Source organism: Schistocerca piceifrons, chromosome 7 (assembly GCF_021461385.2).
Source record: "Schistocerca piceifrons isolate TAMUIC-IGC-003096 chromosome 7, iqSchPice1.1, whole genome shotgun sequence".
NCBI lineage: Eukaryota > Metazoa > Arthropoda > Insecta > Orthoptera > Acrididae > Schistocerca > Schistocerca piceifrons.
Genome location: NC_060144.1, coordinates 477,838,371 through 477,856,310, shown reverse-complemented (window position 1 = coordinate 477,856,310; position 17,940 = coordinate 477,838,371). Strand labels below are relative to the sequence as shown.

Here is a 17,940-nt window from a genome sequence, read left to right as displayed (position 1 = left end):
AATTCAACAGAAATGGGAATTTCACCTACGGAATAAACGAAAGAAGATGCGATAACTTTATGAGGGAGAGTAAATGGATCAGGATTAACAAGCATTAACAAGAATATACTATGCTCATCGTAGAATAGCAGTCTCAACTAATTTTTTCTTTCAGAATACAAGGTGATTGATGCAGGCTGTCAGACAAAACTACACATCTTAGTTTTAGTGATGAAATATGCTAGAGATAAGGAATAGTTGTATAATGAGTAATGAAGTGATTTTTTTGCTGATGATAATGAATACTGATGAATAATGATGAAGGATATGGTATTATGAATAATGAAGTTTTTCTTTACAGGTGATGATAATAATGAAGTTATGATAATATGGATAATGAATAATGAAGTTTTCTTTACAGATGAGGATAATGTTGAAGTTATATTTAGGCTATGTAGTTATTTAAGTATTTGTTGCAGTTTGTTTTGACAGCAGGTGTTATATTGCATAGTAGGATGACGGAAAATTTTGGAAAGGACAGCTATGGAACACATTTTATACACATTTCACTACCTGTTAATTCGAAGTTCACTACTTTTCAGCATAGTGTGCGTTTCTTCTTTCAGGTCAATAATCCATTTTGTATTTTTTTCAGGAGAAGCTTTTCATGATACTGAACCTGTTACTTATTATATCTGTTCTAGTACTTGCATTTTTATTTTTTTTAACCCATTTGTGTTTATCATTTATAAATGTGATCACATATACTGCCTTGTTACATAATCTTGCTACAGCTGACTCATGACGAATGGCGTTACCTATCCTCATTTGCAGCAATAGGTCAAAAGCAAATAGTGTTATGCCTCAGCAATTAATTATCGATCCCAACGCAATGCATTGCTAACAAAAAAAAAATGTATTACCAGTCCCACATAATGTCACTAGTTTATGATAATTCTGAATAATACTGATCAACTCTGAATAGTATGTCACTTGAGTAATGACCTCTTAATGAGACAAAAAGAATATATAAAAATAATGCTTTGTAACTGGCTAATAACTGCCACTGTTTATTGTAATGAGACTACTTATAATGCGCATGATTATTAATGCTATGACTGTAATTAACTGATTTTAATAATGACTTTGTAATGATCTGAATACTACTGAATGAGGAACACTGTTTATTGTAATGAGACTACTTATAATGCCCATGATTATTAATGCTATGACTGTAATTAACTGATTTTTAATAATGACTTCGTAATGATCTGAATAATACTGAATGATGAACAATGTTTTATTCTATTCAATTAATGTCACTCGATGAATTGTTATTAATTATGCCATTAATTAGCTCTTGTTTTCAATGTTCATACTTTGTTATTGGAAATGAATGTGACTGTTTAATAATGCTTTGTAATTAGAAGAAGGCTAATGATTCTTACTAGATTGGAATGATACATAATTAATTAACTATGCTATTGTTTCATAATGCTTTGTGATTAGGAAAAAGCTAATGATTATTACTATTGGAAGACAAATGACTAATTAATTATGCTATGCTTTATAATTGGAAAAGAATGTGATTGTTTAATAATGCTTTGTAATTAGGAGAAGGCTAATGATTCTTACTATATTGGAATGACAAATGATTAATTAACTGTAATTAGGAAAAGGCTAATGATTATTATTGGAATGACAAATGATTAATTAACTGACAAATGATTAATTAACTATGCTATACTTTGTAACTGGAAAAGAATATGATTCTTACTATATTGAAATGACAAATGATGCTATGCTTTGTAATTAGAAGGCTAATGAATCTTAATTACTGTTTAATAATGCTTTGTAATTAGGAGAAGGCTAATAATTCTTACTATATTGGAATGACAAATAATTAATTAACGATGCCATACTTTGTAACTGGAAAGGAATGTGACTGTTTAATAATGCTTTGTAATTAGGAAAAGGCTAATGATTAATACTGTTGGAATGACAAATGATTAATTAACCATGCTATACTTTGTAACTAGGAAAAGAAGGTTACTGATTCTATGTAAAACAATTAATGAACATTTTTCTGTAATAATACATACTTGGTACAGAAATGTTCAATAACTGGGCTATGAATGCCGCAAACTACTAATGAAGACTGTAATTGTCAATATTATGTGACTTAATGTCCTTCACCTCATGAGTTAACTACCCTGAATTACTGCAATGTCCATTTGTCCTGTTTATCCTAGTGATCATGGAGCACTATCTTTGGTTTTGCACTAATTCTACGTTGGTGTGCCTTGTAAGAGCGTGGTGTTGACACGACATGCTGTCCACCACCGTGAGCAATGAAGACGTTATTATGGTCCCACTGTTTGGTGTACCTAGTGTACTGCCAAAATGAGAACATGGAACATTACTACGACAGTTCAGTGTCTTGGCTACACTGATAAATTCTGATGGGAAAAGAACTTCAAATTGTGTCACTTGGTGTTGTACTTCTGTGGATAGATATGGACTTTCAGAACAGCTGTGTGCAATCTAAAGTGCTACAACCATGATGCAATCCTTCCCTTTCCTATCCTAATTCTTGTCACATAAGGAAAAAAATTTTTTTGGGTTAACATCATTTATGTTCATGGGTTATACATTTTTTTAGATTTGCTGAACTCCAGTGCGAGTACACTTATGTCACTGGTCGACATGATTTTTTACCATTATGTTTATTTATTGCGAAAATGCTAAAGACATTTTTGTGATTTGTTCTGAAGTACAGTATATGTGCACTCTTGTCTTTTATATTGTATATACATTTTTTATTTTTTGATGATATGTTCTGAACTACAGTGCATGTGCACTTCTGTTAGGTGTTAATATGTTTTCTACTGAACTTCAGTGCCTGTGCACTTTTCTCATTTTTCAATATGATTTGTACTATTCTGTATATTCAATACTTCAATGCGTATGCACTTATGTCATTTGTTACTAATTGTATATACATTTCATCATTTACTGATATGTTCTCAACTGCAGTGCATGTGCACTCATGTCACTTGTCAACATAATATTTTTTGCCAGTCTGTTTATTTGTTCTGAATATGCTAAAGAATTTTTTCAGTGCCTGTGCACTTTGTTATCTGTCAAATAATTTGTATATACATTTTTCTGATTTGTTACTATGTTTTGTACTCACATTTTGTCTTTGTCTGATATATTTTGTACTTAGTGCGTGTGCACATTTAATTCACGTACTACATCTAAATATTCTGTAAATTGTAGAAGTTTATTAATTAAAGAAAAATTTTGCCGCGCTTGGCAAGTCCAAATGACTCACCATCGCTGCCAAATTTTTGCCCCCCCAGTGGAGGGTTATGAAACACATATGTAACGTAGCAGCGATGGCGAGGCATTGCAGAGCCTCTGACCAGAGAGTATGCGCTTGACCGCGCGAGTGTTGCGAGCTGTACTCTGTCAGTAGCTCTGTTCAGTTGCGTGCAGTACGCTAGTAGTCGTCATGCAGAGCGGTCGGTCAGTAGTAGCAGCCCAGTGCGATTGTGTGATGTAGGCTGTCGGCATTCTGGTCAAGAGGCTGATTGAGGTATATTGTTAATTAAGGTAATCATCAGATAATGTAAAGTTTATTTATTGCAATTAATTTCCAACAAGTGCCCCAATAATAATTTTGATTTCAAAAGCAATTTTACAAAAAAAATTTATTTTAATTGCACTTCCCATTTCATTCCACTTCCGTTAAAGAGAAATTTCAGTTAAATCACGAAAAAAAAAAAGGAATATTATTATTTGCAATGCAGTTCCTCCAAGCCGTGCGCAAGAATAAGAGCAGAAATTTGACTAGCAGTTACAATGAGGTAAGACTTTAATTCTGATTGTTTTATACAGGGCCAAAGACCGATATTTCGGTTTAATTGAATTTCATTAGCACTGAATTGTTTTTCATTATTTTTGTGGGAGCTTATACCAGAGTCAGATTGCGAATTTCACATTTTTGTTGCCTTTGTCAGTACATTTCATTGCAGGGAGGTTATTCTTGGCTCCTATTCATTTATTATTTCTGTCTTTAAATTTTGGTGGAGAGGTTACACTTGGCGCAATGTCCATTAGCATTTCTTAAATAATATTGTCATTACTTTTAAATTTTTTTGTGGGGAGGTTACAACAGTTACTTTAAACAGTGTGAAAAACTGTGAAGGTGAAACTGTGATATGGACAGTGAAGTGCTAGTATTGAACGTTCAACAGCGGTGAGGACGCCAAACGCCAATATTACGCACGAAAAACTGTGAATTTGCTTATAAATGTGACCTGTTAACGTGAAGTGAACCCACAGTCAATATTTTTGGGACAGACTGTAATTTCAGTGAGTACAACAATGCGAGATTGGAATGCGATGCGTGGACTGTTGCAAAACAGCGACCGCAGGAACGGCGAATGTTTGTGCTAAGCTCATATTGGGACACTCACCAGTGCCTGCGAGTGCGGCGAAAACATAAATAATTTTGTCAAGACAAAAACTGACGTGTAATGGAAACAGTATTGCATCAAAACTGCATTCACGGGGGAAGGTCCATGTTATGATTCTGCAAGACAGTGCTGGCTTGACACTCGGAAACTGGCGAAAACTTAACAACAACTGCCGCACTAATAAATGCTTCTTTCCCACTATCGTAACCATCTGCAGCGGGAAACAAATATTACGTTGGTTGTGTGTGTGTTTCATGTACTACGTCGGAGATGCGTAACAGAGCTGACTCCTGCCAACAAGCGCGGGAGGCGGATATCATCCCACTCCGCCACGCCTGGCCGAGACAGAAGCGCATCGCCAACCGTGCAGCCGATCAGCTGATTCTGATGTTCCGCGACGGCAAGACACACGCTGGCGTCAAGTGGGCGTTGACCTCTCCGCAGCCGCCGCGAACGCCGAGCACCGAACACACCAACCGACGCCGTCGCAAGCTAAACGTCGCGGCGTAGATCATCAACGACACCGCAATCAATTGTTATAATGACCTCATTTTTTGCATAGTGCAACAAAAATATTTGTATGCACATCCTGTACTCCAATGACATCCCAGAAACATTTAAGTGAAAGTGACCCAAGTAGTTAGTCTGTCGCTCCGCCGAGGTTTTCCCCAGGTTTCCCTACGGCCGCGCTAAATGGGGAGCGAACAGTTGACACCCCTGGGACTTCAAATATTCCGGCCTAACTCGTGATTGTATACCTTTGAACACTGCAAAAGTTGCAACCCTAAAAAGAAGCAGCCAAAATGAAAGTAATTGTATTGAATGTCCTTTTATACATGACTGTATACGTAACCAATTGTATATTATATTGTTATGTAGATAACTTCATCTGTATTACACTTTGTGCGCAACACACCTCAGTAATTTAACGATTTAAATATACGATGTGACATATATAGACTGTGAAAGAAAAATCTGCGTGTGGACATGAAAGTGGAAATATTTATGTCAAAAAACACGAACATTTTTTATGACAAACATTTTGGGGGGCAATATAGCGTCCCCAGTGCCAAATTTTTATCATGTAACCGTAAAATAATAATTTCTCTGTGTAGGTTTAGATTGCAAAGAAATAATTTATGACAGAATGATCTAAAGAGGTGACAAGATACAGTCTTTTGTTAATTTTTTAGTCATCTGGACTTCTTCTTTTGTCTTGAATGTGTCTAGAGGGACATCTTGCGGGTGCTGACAAATGTAAGCATATTTGTATGAGTTAAACATATAATATAACGATTTAATATTATTGTGCACTTTTAATTTGTTAGAGGTGATCCCGATTTCATGTCCGCCTTCCTTGAATTAACCTGCATTCAAGTAATTTACAGCTCAACAATCGCAGCGGCCGATGCAGCCAACGACGCCATTACGTGGCGATATTAACTTACGAAAAATTAGCGGAAGCGGAAAACTCGCCAGCTATTAGCATAATATTAATTTTTCTCCACAGCCGCACGAAGTTGCAGAAATACTTAGCTTTAAGATTCTTATTTTCAGTACCATAGCCGAGACCCGGAGCCAGGACTCTGACTACAATACAATGGTTAACGGAGGTAAGAAAAATACTCTCGCACGTGTGTGGGCCGCAATTTTAATTAATAACTAAAGATTTCTTGCTTTAAAGTGAACTGACTAGCCGAGGAAAGTAATATGAAAAGTTTATTACATTGTTCAACTTAAATATAATTTTTATTAAGGCCCACCACGTAAGTCGGCAACAATCAAAAAATAATAATAACATGTATATTAAATTACGACGGCTGACGGACGCGAGATACGGTACGGCAGTGTGTTCATTCTCTTCCGTCAAATTCGCAATATTGGGTTTCCAACTTCCACCAATAAGCACAGCATAAATCGTACTGACCTACGTGCGTCGCGAATCTGCGCTGTATAGCATAATCGTATGGAACGTCTTGCAAAATTTTGTTCTATCCAGAGGTCTAAACTTTCTAATGCGAAGCGTTACACTTCTTAACGTGAGATGGATTAATTACGAGACAGTCTATTCAAGACAGCGCTTTAAGTGCTGTTAGTTCTGATTTCCCAGTAATTCCAGTAACGGAAGAAACCAGATTACACTTTCTCCTCAGTGACAAGAATAACAACACACTACTTCAGTGGGTCGTCTAACTGTGGGCCAAATCAAGGGTTCGTACGGCCCGAGGCTCTCAGCAGTATTTCTTACATGCATCAAGCAATTAAAAGCCGAATCCATAAACGGCAACTAAGGTTAAGAGCTTAGCCTGCCCAGTTAGCTCAAATGGCTCTGAGCACTATGGGACTCAACATCTTAGGTCATAAGTCCCCTAGAACTTAGAACTACTTAAACCTAACTAACCTAAGGACATCACACACACCCATGCCCAAGGCAGGATTCGAACCTGCGACCGTAGCAGCCTCGCGGTTCCGGACTGCAGCGCCAGAACCGCACGGCCACCGCGGCCGGCCGCCCGGTTAGCCGTTCGATCTATCGCACGGCTTTCCGGAGTGGGAAGGAGCGCCTGGTCCCCGGCACGAGTCCGCCCGGCTGCCTTGTGACGAGGTCCAGTGAACCGGTCAGTCTGTGGATGGTTTTTAGGCGGTTTTCCATCTGCCTCGGCGAATGCGAGCTGGTTCCCCTCAACTACGCTATGTCGGCGATTGCTGCGCAAACAAGTTCTCCACGTACGCGTTCACCTACATTACTCTACCACTCAAACGTAGGGGTTACATTCGTCTGGTGTGAAGTTGTCTCCACACTAGCGCGCTGCGCGGCTCGTGCGCATTGAATTCGTCATACACTACTGGCCATTAAAATTGCTATACCACGAGGAAGTGCTACAGACGCGAAATTTAACCGATAGGAAAAAGATGCTGTGATATGCAAATGATTAGCTTTTCAGAGCATTCACACAGAGTTGGCGCCGGTGGCGACACCTACAACGTGCTGACATGATGTAAGTTTCCGACCGATTTCTCATACACCAACAGCAGTTGACCAGCTTTGCCTGGTGAAACGTTGTTGTGATGCCTCGTGTAAGGAGGAGAAATGCGTACCATCACGTTTCCGACTTTGATAAAGGTCGGATTGTAGCCTATCGCGATTGCGGTTTATCGTATCGCGACATTGCTACTCACGTTGGTCGAGATCCAATGACTGTTAGCAGAATATGGAATAGATGGGTTCAGGAGGGTAATACGGAACGCCATGCTGGATCCCAACGGCCTCGTATCACTAGCAGTCGAGATGACAGGCATCTTACCCGCATGGCTGAACGGATCGTGCAGCCACGTCTCGATCGCTGAGTCAATAGATATGGACGTTTCGTTTGCAAGACAACAACCATCTGCACGAACAGTTCGACGCCGTTTGCAGCAGCATGGACTATCAGCTCGGAGACCATGGCTACGGTTACCCTTGACGCTGCATCACAGACAGGAGCGCCTGTGATGGTGTACTCAACGACGAACCTGGGTGCGTGAATGGCAAAACATCATTTTTTCGGATGAATCCAGGTTCTGTTTACAGCATCATGATGGTCGCATCCGTGTTTGGCGACATCGCGGTGAACGCACATTGGAAGCGTGTATTCGTCATCGCTCTACCGTTCATTCGATCCCTTCGAAACCCTACATTTCAGCAGGATAATGCACGACCACATGATGCAGGTCCTGTATGGGCCTTTCTGGATACAGAAAATGCTCGACTGCTGCCCTGGCCAGCACATTCTCCAGATCTTTCACCAACTGAAAACTCCTGGTCAATGTTGGCCGAGCAACTGGCTCGTCACAATACGCTAGTCACTACTCTTGATGAACTGTGGTATCGTGTTGAAGCTGCCTGTACACGCTATCCAAGCTCTGTTTGACTCAATGCCCACGCGTATTGAGGCCGTTATTACGGCCAGAGGTGGTTGTTCTGGGTATTGATTTCTCATGATCTGTGTACCCAAATTGCGTGAAAATGTAATCACATGTCAGTTCTGGTATAATATATTTGTCCAATGAATACCCGTTTATCATCAGCATTTCTTCTTGGTGTAGCAATTTTAATGGCCAGTAGTGTATTTGGACTTGGGCGCGCTGCGCTTGCGCGACGTAGCGCGATCCATCTCCTGTCCGTTTTTCCAACGAACACTTTGAATATTCGCAGTTCAGATTTGGACGGGAGCGCGAAAGGTTTGTCGTTTTTAGCGCACATGTGAGTATTGTTTTGCAAGATATTAATGAGAAAAGAGGGATTTTTAAGTTGAACTAAAATATTACATTTTAATTAATATCTTTAGATTGTTGTCAGGCTTCAATAAAGGGATTTTGAGATTGGTTTTCCAGCGATTAAATATGGAGTGGTTGGAAGCGACTTTAATTAAACTAAATGATGAATATAGAAAACAATCCATTATTTGGGGTCCTCAGCATAAGGGTCATTACAGGATACACATGAAAGCACATGCTCGGCCAGAAATATCTCCGGAGATGGATGTATCTGCAGACCAGTGCAGAAAAAAATAAATAAATAAATATCTTTGCTGTCTTCATACCGATGGGAGAAGGGCAAATTGAAAAACAGCATGGGAACAGGAGAAGGTAAGTTGCGAATCTATATTATGCACCTAAAGCTCTTAATTGTTTGGCCGGACGGTGTGGCCGAGCGGTTCTAGGCGCTTCAGTCTGGAATCGCGCGACCGCTACGGACGCAGGTTCGAATCCTGCCACGGGCATGGATGTGTGGGATGTCCTTGGGTTAGTTAGGTTTAAGTAGTTCTAAGTTATAGGGGACTGATGACCTCATTGTTAAGTCCCATAGTGCTCAGAGCCATTTGAACCATTTCTTAATTGTTATAATTAAATTTGTTGACAAGTTCAGCGATGTGACCGATCACAACTGTATGTATTACTATTCGAAGAATTTTGTATTCGGAAAAAAATATATTAAGAAAATGGATAGTATTATAAAATAATAAGATACATTTTCATTTTTAAGTGATTTAATACATACATCATCCAAACTTTCGTAAGTACTGTACAGTTCTGTATTTTTTAAACAGGGTTTTACTGCATTCTATATTTTATTGTTTCAGGAAGAGACGACGTTTACGTAAGCGGGTGGTTTCCATATGAAGCTTTCAAGTTTCTGGAGGACAGGGACGTACCAAGAAAAGGACTTAATGACGGTAAGAAAATGTTGATGTACTCAAGCATATTTGTGTTGCCATTCTAGGAAGCCTTCTTTCGTACAATAATCTGCTATTTCATCCCTAATTTTTTGAGAATAATTTGTGGATCGTCGGGGGACATGTCTCAGTGGTAACGAAGACATCATATTATCTTCTCCCTGAACCCTCCATGACCCTTCAATTAAAACTCCATTCTCTTCATGGTCAATGCCAGCAGGAGTGTACAAATTTGGCGAATGGGTCCTTAGATAATTGTGTAACAAATTGACTGCCATCACTATTACCCTATTACCTAAGGCATTTTTTTTAAAAAAAAAAGAGGTTCAAATGGCTCTCAGCACTATGGGACAACATCTTAGGTCATCAGTCCCCTAGAACTTAGAACTACTTATACCTAACTAACCTAAGGACATCACACACATCCATGCCCGAGGCAGGATTCGAACCTGCGACCGTACCGGTCGTGCAGTTCCAGATTGAAGCGCCTAGAACCGCTCGGCCACACCGGCCGGCCGGCATTTTCAGGTACCAAAAGCATTGGTTTTCTTAGAGCCCGAAACACTGAGCTTAATATACCGAAGGCGTTCTCTATTATCCGTCGGGCCCTACTCAAGCGCTAATTAAAAATTCTGTAAGGAGTTCCTTTGGCCCAAGGTCTCCAGAGTATGGCTTCATGAGGTTTTCACTTAGATCAAATGCACTATCACCTGCAAAGAAGTAAGGTATTTGCAATGAACGCCCTGGCAGCGGTTCCGCTACCGCAAGTCCCAATGAGCTCCCAGTCATCATACTATGTAGCTTGGTCCCTTGAAAAATTCCTCCATCCGAAATTCTTCCTTGGCATCCCATGTCAGCAAACATAAAGTTACAATTCCCGTCCACTAATTCAAAAAGCACAATACTGAAGCTGGATTTATAATTGAAGTACTCTGTACCGGAGTTCATTGGAGCTTGCAAAACAACATGTTTCCCGTCCAGAGCACCAACACAGTGAGGCAGGTTCCAACGTGTTACAAGCTGCAGGTTCAAATGTGTGTGAAATCTTATGGGATTTAACTGCTAAGGTCATCAGTCCCTAAGCTTACATACTACTTAACCTAAATTATCCTAAGGACAAACACACACACCCATGCCCGAGGTAGCACTCGAATCTCCGCCGGGACCAGCCGCACAGTCCATGACTGCAGCGCCTAAGACCGCTCGGCTAATCCCGAGCGGCAAGCTGCAGGTGTCGCAGGTAGCTGAAACAGAAGTCAAACTTAGTTTAACCACTAGGGGCGGGGGTTGAGTTTATTACTATATTTGTAAAACAGGACTGATAATTGTTTTGGTGACTGGAAAACTGCTACGTTATTGGTCTAAGGCGAACGACACTACTTAATGTTTTTTAATAGGCTCCTGTTTTTATGTTAATCACGTAATACCAGTAATACATAATTAATATTGGTTACTATTGATTATTACTTGTAATTTACAGGAGACGAATGAGATTATTAGAATTTAACATGACATCGAGTCAGGACACAACATTTCTAAAGACAGCGAACAAGAGCCAACAGGGTTAACATCTACTGCCAGACCTACTAAGCGTAAGCGAACTGATGCTTACGACTGATGAGAAGTGTGTTTGACATTTTACAAATTGCTGTAGAGAAATTGGAGAAAGAACCATGTAACAATCTGACGAAATCGATGCCTTTTTTACGTACGTCGCTGCAAAAGTGAAGAAATATTCGCCTGAAACGCAGAAACCGTTACAGCATGCCGTGTTCGACCTTACTGTGAAAGTCGATAAAAGGTTTTTTTGATTGGGCTGCTGCAGGTGCTCAGCATTCCAGCAACTGGCAAATCCCTCCAGAAAGTGTATATCACCCCACATTTTCTCAACAATACGTTTTGCACACTTTTCAACCAGTAGCCGCTCCCGTACAATCGCCGCCATCTGATTCCTTGACACCTATCTCTTCTCAACCATCTCCTGCTGCATCAATAACTTCAGAACAGTTTTCGGATTTTGTGTAACATAACTTTAGTTTAATGGATTTTGAAGATTTTGTGTAAAATGAGTTTAATTTTGTAGTTATAAAAATATTTAAAAAATAAAACAACTTTCAAAATTAAAAGAGTTGTACCGTGGTGTTAATATGTTACCTTGCAATGGATTACTTAGAAATCCTGAGAGTATACTGCAGGCTAGTAAATGAATCTCCTGTGGCAAGAAATCAGTGTTACTGCTAACCTGGAAGAATTAATCATATTGATTTTATTTGCCTTTATTTCATAAAAAAGATAAAGATCAGTCAACTTTTTTATATCCACGCCCGCCATTGCTTATTTGGTCAGGATCTTACGATAAATATACAGCGAATTATAAACAAGAAGTAAACAGATTATGTACAATAAATATTAATGCTCACCTGTCTTGAGCGGAAATTAGTGTCCTCTTTCTAAATTTGCGGTCCAATCTTCTGCAGCAGATTTTCAAGGTCAGATGGTCACATTCGACAGAAATTTTTATATTGACCACTTATTTGTTGTAACTTCAGATCCATCGTAAGTTCTGCATTATTTATTTTTTTATAAAGTTCAGTGTGCCACCAACGCGACGTTTCGTTTTGTTTTTCGACAAACTTGTCATTAATAATGCCGCACCACTCATCACCATAATCCCGAAATTTTCCCGTCGCGTAGGCATGTTTACAGCTTGGCTGCAAACTGAATACTTATATGTTCGTGGGTTTCCTGTGGATCGCCGGAAGTTCGTTGCAACCCACAACTCCAACGAACAAAGGTGAGCGGCGCACGTGCGGCTCGCGCACCGCTCGGGGTTCGTGGCGCGCAAGTGTGGACGCGGCCTGAGACGTTCCCTGGCAGGGTCCACCGGAGGCCGAACCGAACCGCACAATAACCCTGAAAGAGTAGTTCTGTGTGGGGCGGCGGAGGGGTGAAGTGGACTGCGGTAGTCGTCGTGGGGTTGTGGACTAATGCAGCTGTGGCGGGGACGGAGTCTCTCCGTCGTTTCAATATTTTCCTGTTTTTTATTTGCTAATTGAAACTGAATTGAGTCTTGTGAACTCTGAGTGACAGACAATTAGAAGTGGACCAGTCTAAAGTTTCTTTGAATACAGTGGTTGCAGTCTTCTCTAGACTGCAGTTGGGTGTTGTGTAATGATTGCATCACAAGCAGACGGGGTGAAGTGTGATTTTTGTGTCATACAGCAAGGCAGATCATTGACAAAGGTGAGGAAACGTAAGGGACCAAGCACCAAGCCCTGTGGCACTCCCAACATTTTACTGTGCCCCAGTCAGAGCAGGCAGGTGCCATTGCAGAATTGTTCAATGCTGCCTTCTGTCATCCAGATATCTAAAACTAACTTCTTAACACTTTTATATTCATAGCTATCGTCCACCTTTGTACTCCTTAGTGACAATTTTGAAATAATTAAGTTACGTTATTTAAATCCGTCACTGTCCTATTTGGTCCAATACAAAAGTCCAGTTGAAAACAGTTTTCTGCAGCCGCTTGGTATTCTCTCAGATTCTAGGGCGTGAAGATGCATAGAAAAAGTGTCTGGAAATCAGATGAACAAACATGGGATCCTCTTGCGATGGCTGTGGCCACAGTACCCAACGGTACTGACCGGCTGTTGTGTCATTCTAACTAAGCACACGCGTGTCACAGGATGCGAATATGGAGGGGCAAGCGGTCAGTTCATAGCTCTCCCGGCCGTATGTCAGTTTAGGAGACCGCAGCAGCTTAGGTACGGAAAATTGTAAGCTTCCCGAAAAAATGCCAGTAGTTCCAATATATCATTTTCTTTTTCACTTGAATATATTAGGTGTGATACCCTATGATATGTAGATTGAAGATGCGTAAGTGGTAAGCTTGTAACAATAACCACGGTTTGGTGAAATTTGAATTTATCTTTGAGAGGCCACTTTACACTCTACATCCGCCCCCCTCCCTCTTTCCTATGCGGCCAAAGGTGTCGCTCTACAATGTCAATATTCCCTATATATATATATAAGCTTGACGACCGCTGCACTAGATAATAAGAAGAGGTTTTTTCGTCAAGTTCGAATGGAACTAATAAAAATCAGCTGCGACAGTAGGTAAACGGTGTTTGATCTTGTATGAACTGTGCGTAATACAAAAATTGTCAGACTGCAATCTTTATTAATAAGAGACCTAAAACTGTGGTAGTCTAGAAACGCAGATGAAGAAAATATAGTTTCCTAATAACCAAGTTGCACTTACATGTTTTCCATTAAAGAATATGCACTGCCAATCCAAGTAACTTCACGATCTTCTACAGACTCAAAAAGGCTGTAGCTTCTCTTCTTTTTTCATGGTGCCGTTACCTTCGAGGCATACATCTCAAAATTCTATGAAACTGTACCTACTATCTAAATCCCACTTACTGTATTTCACCGCTAGTTAGAGTGATAGCGATGTTCTACACTTACACTAATGTGGCGTATTACCAATGTGGTATATCAACACTGAATTGCGAAACAACCGTCACTCTGCATAAAAATGTTATACAAAGTACACATGTAAACATATGAATGTTGCGCTAATTATATCTATAAAAATACGGCACAAAAATGGTACGAACGCTACCAATTTATGTACGGTATATGTGCATCAGCCGAAATAGCTCAGTTGGGAGAGCGTTAGACTGAAGATCTAAAGGTCCCTGGTTCGATCCCGGGTTTCGGCAATAATTTTTTTTCCCATCCATCCTACGCCGCGTTAGGCATACTTTAAGCACTTCATTATATTTTGGCGCTCGGTCCATTCTCTATTACCATAATTTTAACCATTCAATATACTAAAAGAGAAATAATTATAAAAAGGATTTTGATTCAGTTTCTGTGATGTATGTTTTGCAATGCCGTTCCTCGGAATTACACATTCGTACGTGTAGCGATATTTTACAGTTCTTCACTTTGGAGCAACACGATGCAGTAATCCAACAGAAGTACAATGGTAAACATTTTTGCACCAAGTTTATCGTATTGTGATTAAGTAAGACAGCGGAATTTCCGCGTTCATACATAATAATCTACGTTACAACCTAAAATAATTATTAATTATAAACAATTCGACTCGGAATAGTCTCAATCAGTATATTGCTATTCACTTTCGACAGGGGGCGTAGCTCAGATGGTAGAGCGCTCGCTTAGCATGCGAGAGGTACCGGGATCGATACCCGGCGCCTCCACAATTTTTTTTTTTTTTCTTTCCCTCGTATTATTTACGTTTTTGCGGTAGTTCCAATAGAAGATGATCGTACACGACTTCACAATATCTTACAAACTTCCAAATATGTCTTGCGTAACAGTTGTTGTATACAGTGAAAGTATATTATGAATAACCTCTTCCCAACTGAACAGGAATTTGTAAAAATAACGTATTTGAGTCGGCATGAGCCCTTCTACTAACCTTCAGAAGGACTTTATATTTGCTTCTGTTCAACGTTTTACTGAATATTTATTTAAAAGCTACGGAAGAGTGCCTACCGAGTGAAACAAGGACAGTGAAGGAAAAGGGAGAGCGTGTGACATGGCTGACGAAGGGTACAAAACTAATATCTCTTTATATTAGTAACAGAGATCCACACAGACGGTCATTTTGGTGAGTTATAAAGTTTAAAAAAGTTACAATAAGACACTGTAAGCTCCCAAAAAATTTTGTGGGGAACATGATTGCTCAGCCACCAGTGTCAGGAGCACATGGGAGGTAATTAACAAAGAAACAGGATACTTGTCAGGTAATAAAAGCCTATGGCTCAAAGTGAATAATAGAAGACCCTGTAGCTGTTAGTGGCACTTTCAACACATATTTTACCAACATATGCAAAAGTCTTACAGAAAATAACAAAAGTGATACTCTGCAAGCCCTACAGCTTCTAAAAAATAAGCAAGACACCACCATTAACTCATGTTATTTCTGTCCTACTTCAGCACAATGGATAGTAAACGTGATAATAAAACCTCCACTGATACAAATGGGCTTTTAAATAAAGTTTTGAAGTTAAAGGCAAATGAAATGGCCAAACCATTCTTCTACCTAGTTAGCTCTTGTCTTATAAAATAGACAGATAAAATGAAGTAGACACAATTTTACCACAATACGAAAATGGAGATCCATTGTGCTCTGAAACTATAGTCCAATTCGCCTACCTTCATAAGAAGTGGATATGAATGTAGTTCAGAACACATGCCGATGAAAGAGCATGAATGTATCATTTTACAGGGAAACAGCTCCTTAACAGCTGTACTGCAGGATGGAGACAACTGGCAGCAGCTCCATTATGCTCTGGGGAACATTCACATGGCATCCATGGGCCTAGTGGAGCTTGTGCAAGGCACCATGATGGCCAAGGATTATCGTACATTGGTTGCAGACTACATACACCCTTCATGATGATTGTGTTTCGCAATGGTAGTGGTATCTCTCCACAAGATAATGCACCATGTCACAAGGCCAGGAGTTCGAGGAATACAGTGGCGAGTTCCAACTGATATACTGCCCCCCCCCCCCAAGTCGCCAGACCTGAACCTGATTGAACACATCTGGGATGTGATTGAACGTGGCATCAGAGCTATTTGCTCACGTCCCCAAAATTTATGGGATTATTTCACTTTTGTGTCCAGATGTGGTATCAACTCCCTACAGCAACCTACCAAGGCCTCACTGCTTCCTTGCCACAATGTGTTGCCACTATAGGTCATAATGTTCTTGTTGATCAATGTGTGTGTGTGTGTGTGTGTGTGTGTGTGTGTGTGTGTGTGTGTGTGTGTGTGTGTGCGCGCGCGCGCACGAGTTGTGTTCCGTGTTCCACAACATGACACAGTTAAACCAGAAAGAAGTAACTGCTTATACAACAGTAAAACTGTACAACTGTTTACCATTTCATATTTCGAACTGTAGCTCGAAAGAGAAGTTTAAGCAAACAACAAAACTATTGCTTATAGAAAGTCCTTTCTATTCAGTCAATGAATTCGTACTGAATGCAAAAAATTGGAAACACAGTATAATGGAATTCGAATGTGCATAAATAGATAAATAATAAATTCAGTGTATATTCTTATGTATGGTAGAACAGAAATAAAATGTGTGTAGGTCTTCTGGCAACAGACTGGCTGTTTAGTTTAAACTAATTGAACCACTTTTATTTATATCCAATCATGCTTTTACTGCAATAACCCCTCCCTTTTCTAGATTACATTATGATTAGCTTGAACTTACTTAGCACAACACTCGAGTTCCAGACATTCAGTTGTAAGGCATGCCACAGAACTTGGGAGATGCAAAAAAGAGTGACAACTGTCAAACATCGCCACTCATGGATGCGTGCGCAGACTCTCACCCACATACTCTGCTAGCCAGCAGACGGCTTTTTAAACACAGGACCAGCCAGCTCTAACTCAGTTACATATTTACCTCTGCATATGTGTTATTGAGCTGTTGTTTTCAGCCACTCTGTATCTAGTGCACCCTCTATAATAAGTTGTTTTCTAGACTTAGTAAAATTTGTTTTGCAGTCATTGTGTGGTGTTCTCTTGAGGGATTACAACACAATGGCGATGAGTAGGGTCGTATCTTCACATGTTCTTCATTGTGCAATTGCTTTTTGCATTTTGTTGCATTTGGTGAGTCAAATGTTGGTGCAGTAACAGAAGGATCCCAGCACAGTCATGGTACAGGCTTTTCTGGCGTGGCTCTCCAAAAATTCATCTCTGGCTCCATTTCCTCCTCAGTTCCTGCCATTCAGTCAGCCATCAGAAGATTGTGAGGTTACAGACACTGCCTGTGGCAGCATTTTCACATGTTCCATGTTATGTCTCGGAGGTACATCATGCACTGTTTTTATTATGGTTTTCTCCCACCTTGTGGCAGTTGGCCCCCTTGCAAGAACCTTCCTCTCTGTCATCATTTGACACCTTATGTTCATTGTAATCTTCCTATTATTGCCACCTCACATATCATGGATGCAAGGGTTGAATTTTACCAATGCAAGAAGCAGCCCCATCAGTTTCATTGTGCCTCAGTCGTGACCATCCAGGGCCTTAGTCGCAAGTGCCATTTTGTCTACGTACAAGTTAAAAGGGGCAATATGCAGATTGTCATGGTATGCGATGTTATCATTCCCTCTGCCCCGGACAAGTAACTCAGGCAATGGGCACTCCAGTTAGAGAGCCCCTCCCTCAAAGAAGTTTTCTCAAGTGCCTAGTTGTATGAGATGTGA

General features: G+C 40.1%; 2 non-coding genes across 2 annotated transcripts; both read left to right on the top strand.

Moving 5' to 3' along the window:
• The first annotated feature begins 14,333 nt into the window (after nucleotides 1–14,333).
• On the top strand, nucleotides 14,334–14,406 carry Trnaf-gaa. Its single transcript has one exon. It is a non-coding gene; the product is annotated as a tRNA-Phe (tRNA).
• Nucleotides 14,407–14,837: 431 nt separating this feature from the next.
• On the top strand, nucleotides 14,838–14,910 carry Trnaa-agc. Its single transcript has one exon. It is a non-coding gene; the product is annotated as a tRNA-Ala (tRNA).
• Nucleotides 14,911–17,940: the final 3,030 nt, after the last annotated feature.